Source organism: Girardinichthys multiradiatus, chromosome 6, assembly GCF_021462225.1.
Source record: "Girardinichthys multiradiatus isolate DD_20200921_A chromosome 6, DD_fGirMul_XY1, whole genome shotgun sequence".
Lineage (NCBI taxonomy): Eukaryota > Metazoa > Chordata > Actinopteri > Cyprinodontiformes > Goodeidae > Girardinichthys > Girardinichthys multiradiatus.
The window spans coordinates 32,459,622-32,476,248 of NC_061799.1; positions in this window are offsets into that span (position 1 = coordinate 32,459,622).

Genomic DNA, 16,627 nt, shown 5'->3' on the forward strand with positions numbered 1-16,627 from the left:
AATGAGATTAAATCTTACTGTGAGTGGCGGGACAAAGCCATGCCCCACTTCCCATTCATGAGCTGAACTCCGTTTTACACTTTGTGCTTGTCCTGTGAGAACCTCACGTAACAGTGGCAACATTTTAAACCAAGCTTATTTTTTTGTATAAAGTGACTTTCAAATGTGCACACACTCCTTGTGAAAATGCTGTGTTTCCAAATTCAAATGAAAGAAAAAAATCAAACACATCTGTTAGAAGCAAGGAAAAATTATAAAGAAATTACCCAAATCCTGTGTTGGACACCCTTAAACTAATACTTTGTGAAAGCATCTTTTGATTCCATTTTAGCATTCAGTTATAATTGGTAGGAGTCCATCAGCATTTGGGGTTGGAAACAACAATGAAATTCATTCATTTTCTATACCGCTTATTCCATAGTAGGTCACGGGGGGGGGCTGGTGCCTGTCTCCAGCAGTCTACAGGCAAGAGGCAGGGTACATCCTGGACAGGTCGCCAGTCCATCACAGGGCACCACAGAGACACATACAGGACAAACAACCATGCACACCTAAGGGACCAATTAACCTATAACCATCATGTTTTTGGACTGTGGGAGGTAGCTGGAGTACCTGGTGAAAACCCACACATGCAAACTCCATGCAGAAAGACCCCCAGCCAGGAGTCAAACCCAGGAACTTCTTGGTGCGAGGCAATAGTGCTACCAACTGCGCCACCGTGCAGCCCGGTCTGATTTTACATATATATGATTTTTAGCATGACAATAAAAGGTATATGAGAAACAGTGTGCACACTTAGATTCTTAAAGACCCTCCCTTTAGAGGTTTATCAGAGTCCACTTTGGTACGAGCATACCAAACTGGCTCTGTTCTTTTAGCAAAAGTAGAATAAAATGACCTTCAGATCCAGCAAACACTCAAATCCACTTGTTCCATGCCTTGCGTGACCATTAGTGATCCAATGTTTAGACATTTATGCCACTGCTTTAACTAAAATGCAGAAGATTTAAAGAAAAACATCAAATCCCATTAATCATCATGAAGACATTTCTGAAAAATAAACTTTAAAATATAAGGCACTTCTTCTAGATGTAGAATGGAGTCTATTCTTAACCACAGTGACCATATGTACAGGTACATCTAAAAAAAAACTTGAATATCGTGATAAAGTTAAGTATTCTTTGTCACTTCAGATTTAAATTTATATATAGAATCATCACAGCTAAATATTTTTTATTATTTCTTGTCATTTTGATTATACTTTACAAATAATGAAAACTCACAATTCAGCATCTCAGATATATTGTGAACAAGTTAAATATTGGAAACCTATGGTGTCAGACCCTAATCAGCTAATTAACTTAAAACACCTGCAAAGGTTTCCAGAGTCTCTATATGGTCTCAGTTTGGGTCAGTAGGCTACACAATCATAGGGAAGACTGCTGACCTGACAGATGTCCAGAAGACAGGCATTGACTCCCTCTACAAGGAGAGTAAGCCACAAAAGGTCATTGCTGAAGACACTGGTTGTTCAGAGTGTTGAATACAAGCATATTCACAGAAAGTTGAATGGAAGGAAAAAGTGTAGTAGGAAAAGGTGTACCAGCAGTAGGCATAACGGTAGCCTTGAGAGTATTGTCAAGCATAATCCATTCAAGAAATTCATGGAGTCACCGCAGCAAGAGCCACTATGCACAGACGAATGGGGTACAAATATTTCATTCCTCGTGTCAAGCCACTCCTGAACCAAAGACAACGTCAAAAGTGTCTTACCTGGTCTACAAGAAAAAGAACTGGACTGTTGCTCATTGGTCCAAAGTCCTCTTTTTGGATGAGAGTAAAGTTTGCATTTCATTCAGAAATCAAGGTCCCAGAGTCTGTATGAAGAGTGAAGAGGCACGGAATCCATGTTACTTGAAGTCCAGTGTGAAGTTTCCACAGTTAGATGTCATGTTGTGTGAGTGGGGCGTAGGACCCAGGCGAAGGCAGGAGTGTTGGAGGAACATATTGATTTAATAAATAAATAAAGAATTTGAACTTACAGGGAGGTACAAGGAACACAGAAGGAATAACCAGCATGAAGACAAGGAGTAAAACAAGAGGATCCAGTGGGGAGCACTGACAACAGGTGAGTTTAAATACTGAGGAATGAGTGGCGAAATAACATATAATGCAGGTGTAAGTAATCAGGAGGATATGTGGATCAGCTGGGACAGAAGACTGGGAAGGGAGCCTAATAAACACGAAAAGGGCTCTGATTGGAAAAAGAGATAATAATTCAAGGGAAAAGGTAAACAGATATAACGGAATCACAAAGAAAGACTATAGAACATAAACAACAAGGAAATGAAGAAAACAGAGACATAACAGACCCAAAAACTCAAAACACCTAAGGATCCTGACATCAGTGATGATTTGGGGTGTTGATCCACTGTGTTTTCTGAAGTCTACAGTCATCGCAGCCATCTACCAGGAACTTTTAGAGCCCTCCATGCTTCCTTCTGCTGACAAGCTTCATGGAGATGTTGATGTCATTTTCAGCAGGACCTGGCACCTGCCCACACTGCCAAAGGCTTCAAAAGCTGGTTCAGTGAGCATGGTGTTGCTCTGCCTGATTGGCCAGCAGACTCTGACCTGAACCCCTTAGAGAACCTATGTAGTATTGTCAAGAGGAAGATTAGACACCAGACCCAACAATGCAGATGACTTGAAGGCTGCTATCAAAGTAACCTGGGCTTCAATTACACCTCAGCAGAACTACAGGCTGATCGCCTCCATGCCAGGCCGTATTGATGCAGTAATTCATGTAAAAGCAAATGTTTCCCCCTCTGGTAATGAATCTCTGTAAGTTTCATAATATAAGTTTCACTGTCTGAAACAACAAAAAATATCAAACTTTTTCATGATATTCATAGTTTTTTTGACATGTTGCCTGGATGTGTTCTGCATTGCAGTACTGACCACATTTGGTCTTTGGTCACAGTGACTTAGCTCAGACTTATTGATGTGCTATTGACGGGTGAGAGGAACAAAAAACAAGTGAGTCATGAACAAATGATTAAAATGTGCTAAAACCGCTGTAATCTTAAACACGCAAAACATGACAGGAGTAAGCTGTTGGGGCCCTACTGTTTATCACCTGCTTCAGACAGCAGGAGGGTCAAGAAAGCTTCAACATGCAAATCCACAAAGTGCTGCCTTGCTTTTAACGGTGGCACGACAATGGAAGCAGTGGCAGAAAGTGGTGGTATTGCCCCTGTCTGTCTTAGTCATTGCGTCCTTGAACAAGACACTTCACCTGCCTTACTTGCTGATGATGGTCAGAGGACTCAGTGGTGCCGATTGACTGGAAGCCTCACTTCTGGGATTTTATGTCATATACCAACATAAAGTAATGCACAGCTGTGATGTAAGAGAAAAAATGTTTTTTAAACTTTTCAAATAAAACAATGTTTACAGCAAAGGATGTTCTGCAAAGTAGTGACTCCATGTAATGGGGGAACATTTTTAAATAACTTGTATCATTTGCTTCCAATTCCCAATTATGCTAAATTGTGCTGATGTAAAGTTTGTGGTTGTAATGTGTAAATGTGTTGTAATGTGTAAATGTAATTTGAAAACATTCAAGGGGTCTGAATACTTTTGCAAAGCCCTGTACATGCAGTATTTAATTGGTTGAACAAACGTGTCAATGACCAAGAACTTCTATTTTGCATCTCTATGTGGTGTTATACATTCATGACACAACAGATGTAACTGCTAGATATTGGGTTAAGTGTAATCAGATCCACTAAAACCTCACACTGCACAGTGTGAACGTTCTAATTAACGTTCTTCTGTCTTTTTTGCATGTCAGACTTCTGCAAAAAGAACATACTTGAAATCTGCATCAGAGAGATGTGTTGATCTTGCACCATCTGAACACCCTTTTCTGATGTCTGGCTTTCTTCCCTTAATTCATAACTTCATTATGGACTCAAAATGCATGAATCCTACTGAGCAGCCAGCTTGGCATGCCTCAGAAAGAGTGCCAGCAGCCAGATTTTGAACAATCTGAGCTTTTGAAAGTGGCAGATATTAATATGGGTGATATGGCTCAATACCCTGGGCGGAACAGGCTCGTGGGTGGTAATATTTGCTCTCTTAGATGTCCCGTCAATGGGAAATGTGCGTCCCACTGTGAAAACGCTGTTGTACATGACGGGTGCATATTGAAATCAATGTTGCAGCGCAATCATTGTGAGAACCACCACTGTCTACTGGAAACAGGAGCTTAAAAAGAGTAATTTTCATATACTAGGCCACAGCAGGCAGCAAATCAACATATCACAACCGTTAAATAATAAGCGTTTGAACTTTAATGAAAGTACTTCCAAAAATAATTGATTTACAATTTAATGTGCAAATGTTTCTATTCGGGAGCTAAATGAATAACAGCGCAACCTTTCAAGTAGGGATCAAGTGCCTGCTCGTACATTTAATTAACGTAAAAACATATTGTAATACAAAGGTCCATTGCACACAGTAGGGCACAAAAAACCCCTGAAATGCCAGAATAAGAAAGAAAAAACTCCTTCAACCCCACACCATATCACAGTTCAGAAAACTTTAGTTATTTTCTTATTTATTTCAAAACAGAATTTATTTTTAGGGACCTAAACAAGTCCTCTACGCCAAATTCCCTGCCAAAGGTGAGTTGGACTCTGATCTCACTTGTTGCAAGAGCCCTTCCTTTGCGGTGCCTCCAAGGAAACTTAGACATCCGATATATATATGTTGGCTGTTGAAAAGCGCTGCTCTCACAGGATACATTGTGTGGAAATCAGATGTGAAAAAGCAAACAACAAGCAAATATGGATTTCCTGGAAGGGACTATGAAAATATTCACTGGCCTTAACAACAAAAAAAATAAATAAATAAAATTACAAAGGTCACATAACACCATGAAGACTTTAACTGGTTTTGAGATGGAATAACACTGATCTGATAACATGATGTACAAAAAAGGCCAACTTTGAACATAATTAAACTAACTACTCATACCTGTGTCTATGTATTATTTCAAAGCTCGAAATATAAATAAAAGAAGTAGACAGTGCATGGGAACACAAAAGATTTTACTAATTATGAAACATCAGTGCTCATCAGAATGTAAATAAAAAGAAAAGTCCAATAACATTCAACCACGAAGTCAAATAATTCATCAGTCAACACATTTACATTAAGATCTCTGACTATTTAAAATGATAAGCATCTGTTTAAACTCAGTCAGAGAAACAAGTGACTCTAAATGCAGCTCATTCTGGAGCTGACTCCGTGCATAAAGGGCAAAGTACTTAAATGCTTTTTTCCCCAACTCCATAGGAACAGATTTTGTTAACAAATGCAAAAAGATCCCTCACTTTTCTAGATAACGTAAGATGTTAGATATATGGGGAGAAGGCCAAGGACACCTTTATAAATGAGAATTGAATTCAAAAGTAAAAAGCTTGTTATTCATAGTGGAAAAAGTGTGCAAAGAATCCATCATACTGAGATTATTTAAGCAAATGTGAGCTCTCTTTATCCACCAGCTCAGTGTAAAACACTACAATGAATGGAAATCACAAATCATGACTTTTTCTTCAGTGTTACACTTGCTGCAGACAGTACATAGGTGTGTTGTAAAATTTCAGTTCTTTGATTCTTTCAGAATTGCGTTAAACTGGCACCCTGTAAACTTGCTTCATCCTCAGATTATTTGACACTGTCAAATATTGATAAGCGTACCCTATCGGTGTTTTGAAATAATTAATTGTTTTCAATTATCTTTCTTTGTATTTGCTGTAATGTTATGGCATTATTTTTTAGGACCTTGTCTATAATTGCGCCGGGGCGGTTCGCAGCCGAGTGTGAAGCGGCAGAGATGAAGATCAGCTCCTCCAATCCGAGGCCATGGTACTCGACCGGAAAAGGGTGGCTTGTCCTCTTCAGGTTGGAGGGGAGTTCCTGCCTCAAGTGGAGGAGTTTAAGTATCTCGGGGTCTTGTTCACGAGGGAGGGAAGAATGGAGCAGGAGATTGACAGACAGATCGGTGCGGCTGCCACAGTAATGGGGGCACTGTGCCCCTCCGTTGTGGTGAAGAGAGAGCTGAGCCGAAAAGCAAAGCTCTCGATTTACCAGTCAGTGTACATTCCTACCCTCACCTATGGCCATGAACTTTGGGTCATGACTGAAAGAACGAGATCCCGGATACAAGCGGCTGAAATGAGCTTCCTTCATAGGGTGGCCGGGCACTCCCTTAGAGATAGGCTGAGTGTAGGATCTCTGCTCCTCCCCTTCTGGTTGGTTCTGGCAGCTCATTGTCTGCAGCTGCAACGCATTCTCCTAATGAGCTCATGGGCTTCTTAAGGTAGCTGCTGATACAGACCTTTGATGGAACATAACCTCAGTTATGTGGACTCCTGTGTGTCTGCCTATCCGTCTGCCCGCCTGTCTGCCTGTTGACCTGCCTATCTGCCTACCTGCCAACATCTGGTAATACTCTCTCCTAAGGACTGCACTGTAAATATTCTCATCACCAGTACTCTCTCTCTCTCTCTCTCTCTTTGGATTCCTGGGTTTACCTCCTCCTCCTCTGGCTTCTGGACAACTCCAGCTCAAAATTCCTTAAACAAAGTCTACAGTAGAAATAAACCTCATTTACCGTCTTATCCTGTGTGCTGAGTCTGTTTCATCCTCTGGTTTTGTTCTAATTCGACTATCTAAGCAATTCATGATAGTATGTTCCAGCCATCTAACATGTCGAAGAACAATTCAGATGATGAACAGACTTCCTTAAAGGAACGCCTACAATCGACTGAAACCATGCTTCAACAGCTACTGCAACAACAAAGGATTACGGATTCTCATCTCACGGAACTTGGTGGTATGGTTCATGCTTTAAGCGAAATCATAACCAAACTCTCACCTGCCTCTTCCAATCCTCCAGGTCGTTTAGAGAATCCTCAGCCACCCACAATTCTATCTTCTGGGATCCGAGAGCCTGACTTCCGTCCGTCTGAACTGTTTGATGGTAATCCTAATAACTTTGGTGGTTTTTCTCTCCAGTGTGAATTAGCATTTAGTCGTTCCCCCTCCCTTTTCCCTACTGCTGCCTCCAAGATTACTTATATTGTTACCTCGCTAAAGGGATCTGCTCTGCGCTGGGTGCACACCTATTTGGCATCTAACCCTGTTGAGTCTCTTAGTTATGCCATTTATTTCAGTCCCTTCAAGAGAGTCTTCGATCAACCACTCCAGCAGGAGGCAGCGGCTAAGAAGATACTCACCCTCAAACAGGGAAGGAGAGCGTTGGCTGAGTTCGCCATCGACTTCCGGGTGGCAGCGCAGGAGGTGGGTTGGGATGAAGCGGCACTCAAGGGTATTTTTGTTAATTCCCTTGCAGATCAAGTAAAGGACCAGTTGGTTTTGAGAGATGAACCCGAAAGACTGGATGAATTAATCAACCTATCGATCCGCATTGACAACCGTCTAAGAGAGAGACAAACAGAAAGGAACTACAATTCACAGTGGCAGCACTCTCTGGCGCCTTGAACCACTTTCCTCGACGCACCCACTTCCTCTTCAGAGGGATCTGCGGAAACGGAGCCGATGCAGATTGGTCACACTCGACTCTCCCCAGAGGAACGACAACGTCGCTTTGAGGGTGGTCTTTGCCTATATTGTGGACAAGGAGGACATTTTATCACAAGATGCCCCAAGAAGGGAAAAGAGAGGGCTCGTCAATAGGTCAGGGGACTTTGATGAGCATATCCCATTCTTCCCCTGGCTCTCGTCTGTGTTTTCCGGTCACTATTATTGTTGGCCAAGAGAAGTTTCCTGTTGACGCTTTTATTGATTCTGGTGCTGAACAGAATCTTATTTCCTCGGATCTGGTTGATAAACTTCAAAACCCTCTCAGCCTCTCAACCATTCCCTTTCTGTCACTGGCATCACTGGTCAAACCATGTCTCAAGTGAGATTTAAAGTGCCTCAGCTTCACATCACCTCCGGTAACCATCATGAATGGGGTGAGTTCTTTGTTGTCTCTTCCATCTCTCCACAATTAGTTTTGGTTGTTTCCCTGGTTGCAGAAACATAATCCTGCTATTAATTGGGTGGAGGGCAGAGTAGAGAGATGGAGTAATCTCTGTCTCCAGAACTGCTTAAGAACTGCTGTCTCTCACTCTATCAAACAACTCAAACCTTCTGAGTCTGTTGATCTGTCCAAAATTCCACCTGAATACCACAATCTCGCACCTGTGTTTAGCAAATAAGGGGTTCTTTCTTTACCTCTGCATCGCCCCTATGACTGCTCTATTGATCTCCTCCCAGGCGCTCCGCTACCATCCAGCAGACTCTTTAATCTCTCCGGACCCGAGAGAGGTCATGAAAGAGTACATTGAGGATTCTTTAGCATCTGGGATCATTCGTCCGTCTACCTCCCCTGTTGGCGCCGGATTCTTCTTTGTGGGTAAGAAGGACGGCACATTAAGACCCTGTATTGATTATAGAGGATTGAATCAAATCACTATTAAAAATAAATACCCACTACCACTTATTGATTCCATACATGAACAACTACATTCTGCCAAGATCTTCACTAAACTCGACCTGCGCAATGCTTACCATTTGGTCCGGATCCGAGAAGGTGATGAGTGGAAAACAGCTTTCAAAACCTCCCTAGGACATTTTGAGTATTTGGTTATGCCTTTCGGGTTGACTAATGCACCCGCTGTTTTCCAGGGTCTTATCAATGATGTTCTTCGTGACTTTCTCAACCTCTTTGTTTTTGTTTATCTGGATGACATTTTGATTTTTTCCCAGGACCTAGAACAACATCGCCAGCATGTCAGAACAGTTCTCCAGAGGCTTTTTGAGAATCAACTCTTTGTTAAAGCCGAAAAGTGCGAATTCAGTGTCACATCTGTGTCTTTTTTGGGTTTTATTTTTGAGGCAGGCAGGTACAGAACTAATTCCGAGAAAACCAAGGCAGTGGCAGAGTGGCCTACTCCAACTGATCGCAGGCAACTTCAAAGGTTCTTGGGATTTGCAAATTTTTATAGGAGGTTTATAAGGAACTACAGTCAGGTCACTGCACCTCTCACTCAACTCACCTCCTCTCTGAAAACGTTCCATTGGACTCCTGAGGCAGAAAGGGCATTTGGGGAATTAAAGACTCTATTTTCTTCAGCACCCATATTGACCCATCCTGATCCATGTGCACGATTTATTGTAGAGGTTGTTGCTTCTAACATTGGAGTAGGGGCTATTCTTTCTCAACGGTCTCCTCTGGATGATAAGGTACATCCATGTGCCTATTTTTCTCGTCGCTTGTCTCCAGCAGAGCAAAATTATGATGTGGGCAACCGTGAACTTTTAGCCATCAAGTTGGCGCTTGAGGAATGGCGGCATTGGTTAGAGGGTCCCCTCTGTTCAGCATTATGTTTCCAGGTGTCATAGAATCTGGCAACCGACCAGGAGGACCCTCCTACGCACCCTGGAACAAAATAAGAGGTTCGCTAACCGTCACCGTTCTGCTGCACCTGTCTACCGCATCAATCAGAGAGTCTGGCTTTCCACCAGGAATATTAAATTAAAAGATACTTCTAGAAAGTTGGCCCCCCGTTTCATTGGCCCTTTTCTCATCGAGAGGATCATCAACCCATCTGCGGTGAGACTTAAACTACCATCTTCCATGCACATTCACCCTACTTTCCATGTTTCCCAGATCAAGCCAGTCTCGGAAAGTCCCCTGAGTCCTCCCACCAAGCCCCCTCCTCCTGCTCGACTCATTGATGACCACCCTGCATATACGGTCAATCGTATCCTGGATGTTCGGCGTAGGGGGCGTGGTTTTCAATATCTTGTGGATTGGGCAGGATATGGACCTGAAGAGAGAACCTGGGTTCCCCATTCTCACATCCTGGACCCTGCTCTCATCACGTCCTTTTACAAACGCCATCCTGAAAAGTGTTCTGGATTGCCTGGAGGCAATTGTTGAGGGGAGGGTACTGTAGGATCTCTGCTCCTCCCCTTCTGGTTGGTTCTGGCAGCTCATTGTCTGCAGCTGCAACGCATTCTCCTAATGAGCTCATGGGCTTCTTAAGGTAGCTGCTGATACAGACCTTTGCTGGAACATAACCTCAGTTACGTGGACTCCTGTCTGTCTGCCTATCCGTCTGCCCGCCTGTCTGCCTGTCGACCTGCCTATCTGCCTACCTGCCTGCCAGCATCTGGTAATACTCCCTCCTAAGGACTGCACTGTAAATATTCTCATCACCAGTACTCTCTCTCTCTTTGGATTCCTGGGTTTACCTCCTCCTCCTCTGGCTTCTGGACAACTCCAGCTCAAGATTCCTTAAACAAAGTCTACAGTAGAAATAAACGTCATTTACCGTCTTATCCTGTGTGCTGAGTCTGTTTCATCCTCTGGTTTTGTTCTACTTCGACTATCTAAGCAATTCATGATAGTGAGGAGCTCGGCCATCCGGGAGGGGCTCGGAGTAGAGCCGCTGCTCCTCCACATCGAGAGGAGCCAGTTGAGGTGGCTCGGGCATCTATACCGGATGTCTCCTGGACGCCTTCCTCGGGAGGTGTTCCAGGCACGTCCCACCGGGAGGAGGCCCAGGGGACGACCCAGGACATGCTGGAAGGACTATGTCTCTTGGCTGGCCTGGGAACGCCTTGGGCTCCCCCCGGAGGAGCTGAAGGAGGTGTCTGGGGAGAGGGACGTCTGGGTGTGTTTGCCGAGTCTGCTGCCCCCGCAACCCGGTCCCGGATAAAGCGGAAGACGACGAGTACGAGTACGGGTACGGGTACGTCTATAATTGCAGTTTCCTTTTCAGGAGACAGAAGACTTTCCCGACCACCTTGTGTTGGTAAACTTTGAGTTCAGCAATACAAATAATAAAATACTGTAAATACTGAGTAGGAATACGTTTCCCAAATACTTGAATCATATTTTATTTTTACTGTCTTACAGAACAGACTACAGGCAATACTGTCCTACTGTATAACTGAGTAGTGTATTGATATGCAGTACAGCAATTTCCTAGTGAAAGTAAATTTCTTACCTATTCTCATTTCGGAAAGTCCAGATGATGGATGCCACAGTGTACCTGGTCAGGTTTGGCTATACTCTTTGCCCAGCCTCCCTCATTGTTAGACCATGGTTGACCATATGGTCAACTAAAGTGGCTTGAATCTCATCAGATATTATGGTCCTTGGCCTTCCTCGTCTTGCCCGTCCTGTCCTCCATTGCACTAAATCAAAAAGCATCATCTGTGGCAGTTTTCTGCTCAAGCTCTGATTGTTAATTGTGAACCGGCGTGACAGGTATTTGCCCACGTGATGAGTTGCCTGCAAAGTCGGGCAATTACTTTTGGAATTTTGAATGACAGTGTGTTCCTTGTGAAAACAAGACAATTTTCTCATGAACAATGTGCTAAATGCATAAAAATTGTTTGTAGTGTTTTGACAAAAGTGTGTTTCAGAACTACATCTATAGAGGAGAGCAGGAATTGTGTTTGTAGTTCAGCAGAAATGGTTCAATGTTGTGGTCATTGTGCCCCAAGTACCAGTTTTTGTGCGTGAAAAATTGAGAAAAACTGTAAGCCCCCTTTATTCCGATACCCTGGAAAAATATCCACTACAACCAACTGGGTTCAGAAGTCAGCTATTAAGTACACAAAGTCCACCTGTGCGTAACCTAATCTTAGTATGAATCCAGGGGTTCTCAACTGACATGCAAGGAGAACATTAAACAGAGAAGGAGCCAAGAGGCTTATGGTACCTCTGGATGAGCTGCAGAGATCCAAGGCTAAGGTGAGAGTGTGTGTAGAGGACCACCATTAGCTGTGCCAGGAGGAGCTCTGTTTAGAAGAGACCAGAGGTGGACGTTTTGGTTTGATCACCAGGCTGTGGGGAGACCAGGGCTAGGGATGCTGGTAAGGGGTGATGGGAAGGTGGTTGGAGCTAAAAACAGGACAATCCTAGGAGAAAATGTGCTAGAGGCTACAATAGACTGGAGCAGATGAATGTTCAGTGAATACTTTTGCAAGTCACTGTGAATGTGGGTTTTATTGTCCATAGGGATGCAAAGCAGTGACTTCAGTCCAAACAGAAAAACAGAAAAATACTTTTAATGGGTTTAATGCAGGGGCTTTTTGGTCTGCATGATTTAGATGCGCCCCTGCTCCAACACACCTGATTGAAAGTATCTCCTCAGCCCAATGAGACCTTCTGCAGGTGTGTTCTGACAACCTATTCATTCAGATCAGATGTGTTCAAACAGGGAAACATCTAAATCATGCAGGAAACTAGCTCTGAGTGACGGGAGTAGCCCATCCCTGGCTTATGTAATGTTAGAGTACAACTGGCATAATGAAGCATCGGGTATTTACATAAATGTGTTTGGAAATATCAACTGAATGTCCTTATATAAAAGCCGAACCTCTAATGTCCCGTCCTCCGACGTTCAGAGAGGTGGAACTCAGGAGCAACAATAGGGTCAGAGTGCAGGATGATAAGGCTGCACGCTATCTGCAAGCAATACAGGAGATACCTGGGGTGTAAAAACAAGGAAATGATAATATTTTTAACACCATAAAAGAAAAAATCCTATTCATATTAAGCCTTGGTTGTGGAAACATCCAGCACCAACAGACCCACACCCAGTGTATCCCCGGGTTAATCGTCAACCATGGTTTCCAGGAAGTCATGTGAAAATACGTTGCTGCTTATAGAACATGGGAAAGCAGGCAGAGGTTAGATACAAAGCTGGGTTCACACAGACAAACTTGACTGGAGGAACAATAAAGTTCACACATGATTCATCCCAAGGCTCTTCCTAGACGCCAACTTGCAATGCTTCTGCCGCAGGAAAAGATGCCGTTGAGTATCAGGACATCCACTTTTGGGACCTCTTCCCCTTCCTCCGGTCCGGAGTGTCTGCTGGGGCGTTCTAAAGAAAGATTTCCCTTCCCCAGAGTTTTCAAAGATGGGGCATTTTGGTGGATGCACCACTACTCTCAGATTAATGGATGCTCGGGTGTGGTTCTGTGAACTGTGAGCGGCCTCCAGCAGGAGAGTGCAGGAGTTTCCAAACATGTAAAGAATCTTCTTTTCATTTGCAAGCTACCACCAAACAGTCACATGCTTTTCTTCATCCACAACATGAGCACAAATGGACGATGGTGTGACCGAAGAGAGGCTCTTGCTCTCAGCCATGTAGGTCATTTGAGTAGCTTCACTAGAGCAGACAGGAAAGCTGCTCTTGTTAAAACACGCCCTGTCATGAATTGTGGGTGTTTTTGGGTTCTTCTTCTTATTATTATTCTTGATAGGTTTTGAATCATGCTTCTGTTATTTTCCTGGTCATGCTTTAGTTTTTGTCTTCTAGTTCATGTTTTGTCAAGTTAGGTTTTTTGGATCTGGTTATGCTTTAGTTTCATGGTTTACTAGTTGTGTTTCTATTAGTTTGTATTCAAGAATCTCTGTTTTGCTCCAGCCACGTTTTGTTCTTTCCTGTCTGTCAATTAACTTTATTCGGTTCACCTGCACCTAGCATTCAGTCTCCTTGTTTCACCTGGTTCTTGCTCCATATATACACCTCTGTTCTGTTCATTCCTCACGGAAACATTAAGGATCATGCCATTCCTGTTCACTGTTTTGTTTCTGCCTCCTCTAGTGAGTGAGTTTTTGTTTTTACAAGATTAAATCTTTCACTTACCGTCATGCTGCCAGCTTGTCTGCATTCCTGGGGTCCTCCGCTACACAAACCGTGACATGCCCAATCTTTTGCCTTCAAGAAAGCCAATACTGACTAGGTTGTTTTCCCCAGAAAGCTGTTGCTGTGCAGCTCCAAATACCAGAGGCTGCAGGTTCAAACATTTCTCTTCCCTTAAAAAAGTTGTAAAACATGTAGAGGAAACTAAAACCTTTGCACCACAACCTTGAAACCTTGAAGCTCTTCTGTTTTTCCTCTTTTGTCACTCTTAAAGATTTTAGATGAACAAAAAATAGATCTCTGAGAAAAATACCTTGTTTGAATTAGAAAAAGCAGTTTTCATATGATGATTTCATTTGCTAACTGAAAAAGGAATCCTAAGGAATACTAACCTGGCCCTGTGTGAAATTATTGTTAAAACATGCATTAACTGTGATTAACCGCATTTTTTTAAGAGTTCATTTTCAATCACTCTATACAGGCCTGATTACTACCTGAGCTGCAGGATCAAGAAATTCCTTAACTAGAAGCTGGCTGGCAATATGAAGTAGACCTCAGAAAGCATGAGAAAAATGTGGGGAACCTTTCTTGTTGAGGTGTACCAAAATCAACTCAAAAGTGCATTGACAATTCATCCAGGAGGTCGCTAATAAACCTCACTGGCTGCAGTTACGATCAGGGTTCATGATTCAACGATTAGGCGGGGACAACCTATCTATGAGAATTCCAGGAAGGGGGCCTCATTTCCATTTACACCAATTCAAAAAGTGGGTCTAGGTCTGGTCTTTTTGTCCGCATTTGAGTTGCCTGATTGTATTCACATCTGCACAATAGGTGTGGACCAACGGGGAAACCAACTTAAATAAAACCCTAATAAAGTGCAGTAAATGATGTGGCTGCATTCTAACAAAATGTGGAACAGTTTTGGGGTGTGGATAGTTGTGCAAGGTAAGGTGCAGCGCCTGTGACAGCAAGAGGCTATGTGAGGAAACAGTGGGCACAGATTACGGTTAAGAGCCTTAGTATCTCTTTCATCCCATCTTAAGACCACGTTAACACCTGCTTCTCTACAGGGAACCCTTTCTGCACAGCTCATCATATTCCTGCAGACAGAAGAAAACGCTACAGAGGAACAGCACACAGATATGCAGAGATTATTTTGTTCTGTAAGAGAACCAGGGAATGTCCCGGTCAACTTACAAGCTCTCACTGCCTGTTGAAGCAGGTTTGTTTCTCAAAGGCACAGGCAAAAGTGATGCAATAGTAACGTTAGGCTCATGAAGGAACTTGTTAGCTTGAGAACAAGACTGGAAAACACAAGTATGTATGGAAATGAAAGGGTTTTCTTTTGATGTTACAAAACTGTTAACATCTGTTCCAATTTCTTATTTACTTATTTACTGCCCAAATTATAATAACTATGCCACACAAACGTTTTCAGATTTTGCCACCGTACAACCACAAACTTCAATGCATTTTACTGGGATTTTTAAAGGTTTTGTGGCACCGGTTACCTTTATTCATTAGAAGCTGGACAGGAAGAATCACAGACATGCAGTGAATGGTCAGGAATCAAACCCAGGACTTGATTTAAATAGCGCTTTTCTATTCATACCAACTACTGCTTTCTTCTTGCAGCTCTACCGTACAGGCCATGATTTGTAGAGTACACAACCAATAGCTGTCCTGTTGACAGATTCACCCACCTGAGCTGTTGATTTCTGCAGCCCCTCCAGACATACCATGGGCCTTAAAGGTTTTTGTACTCGCTGTCTTCTGTTTATCTGGGACCGGGTCGTGGGGGCAGCAGTCTAAGCAGAGACACCCAGACTTTCCTCTCCCCAGTGACCTCCTCAAGCTACTCTGGGGGAATCCCTAGGCGTTCCTAGGCCAGCCGAGAGACATGGTCCTCTGGGCCTCCCCTTGGTGGGACGTGTCTGGAATACCTCCCAAGAGAGGAATCCAGGGGCAGCTCCTCCAGAGGTATCAGAGGCCGTATTAATTTCGACTTCCGGCAAATGTGAACCAAACTCCTGCTCCGCTTGTACAGAGAGCGGATGGCCCCTGATAAAAGGCCCCTGACTCCATACTCCTGGAGCGTCCCCCATAACAAGGGACATGGTCGAATGCCTTCTCCAGGTCCACAAAACACATGCAGTCTGGTTGGGCAAACTCTCAAGCTCCCTGTAGAGGGTGTAGAGCTGGTCTGGTGTTCCACAGCCAGGATTCAATTCAATTCAATTCAGTTCAGTTCAGTTCAGTTTTATTTATATAGCGCCAATTCACAACACATGTTGTCTCAAGGCGCTTCACAACAGTCAGGTTCATACATTCAAATTAATCCTAACCATTGAATAGTGCAGTCAGATTCAGTTATTTATTCAAATTGGATAAAAAGTTTTTCTATCTAAGGAAACCCAGCAGATTGCATTCAGTCAGTGACTTGCAGCATTCCCTCCTCCTGGATGAGCATGTAGAGACAGTGGACAGTCACTGGCGTTGACTTTGCAGCAATCCCTCATACTGAGCATGCATGTAGCGACAGTGGAGAGGAAAAACTCCCTTTTAACAGGAAGAAACTTCCAGCAGAACCAGGCTCAGTGTGAGCGGCCATCTGTCACGACCGACTGGGGATTAGAGAGAACAGAGCAGAGACACAAAGAGAACAAAGAAGCACTGATCCAGGAGTCCTTTCTATGGGAGGCAAAAGTAAACGGGAATGGATGTAGCTCCTTTAGTCGTTTCATCTAGAAAGAAAGAACAGATAAACTCTGAGCCAGTTGTCAAGGTTAGAGTCTGAAAGAGAGCACATAGAGTTAGTTACAGTAAAAGCTCAGTCAATCGCCATGTCTAGGAGAGAGAAAGGGTTAAACACT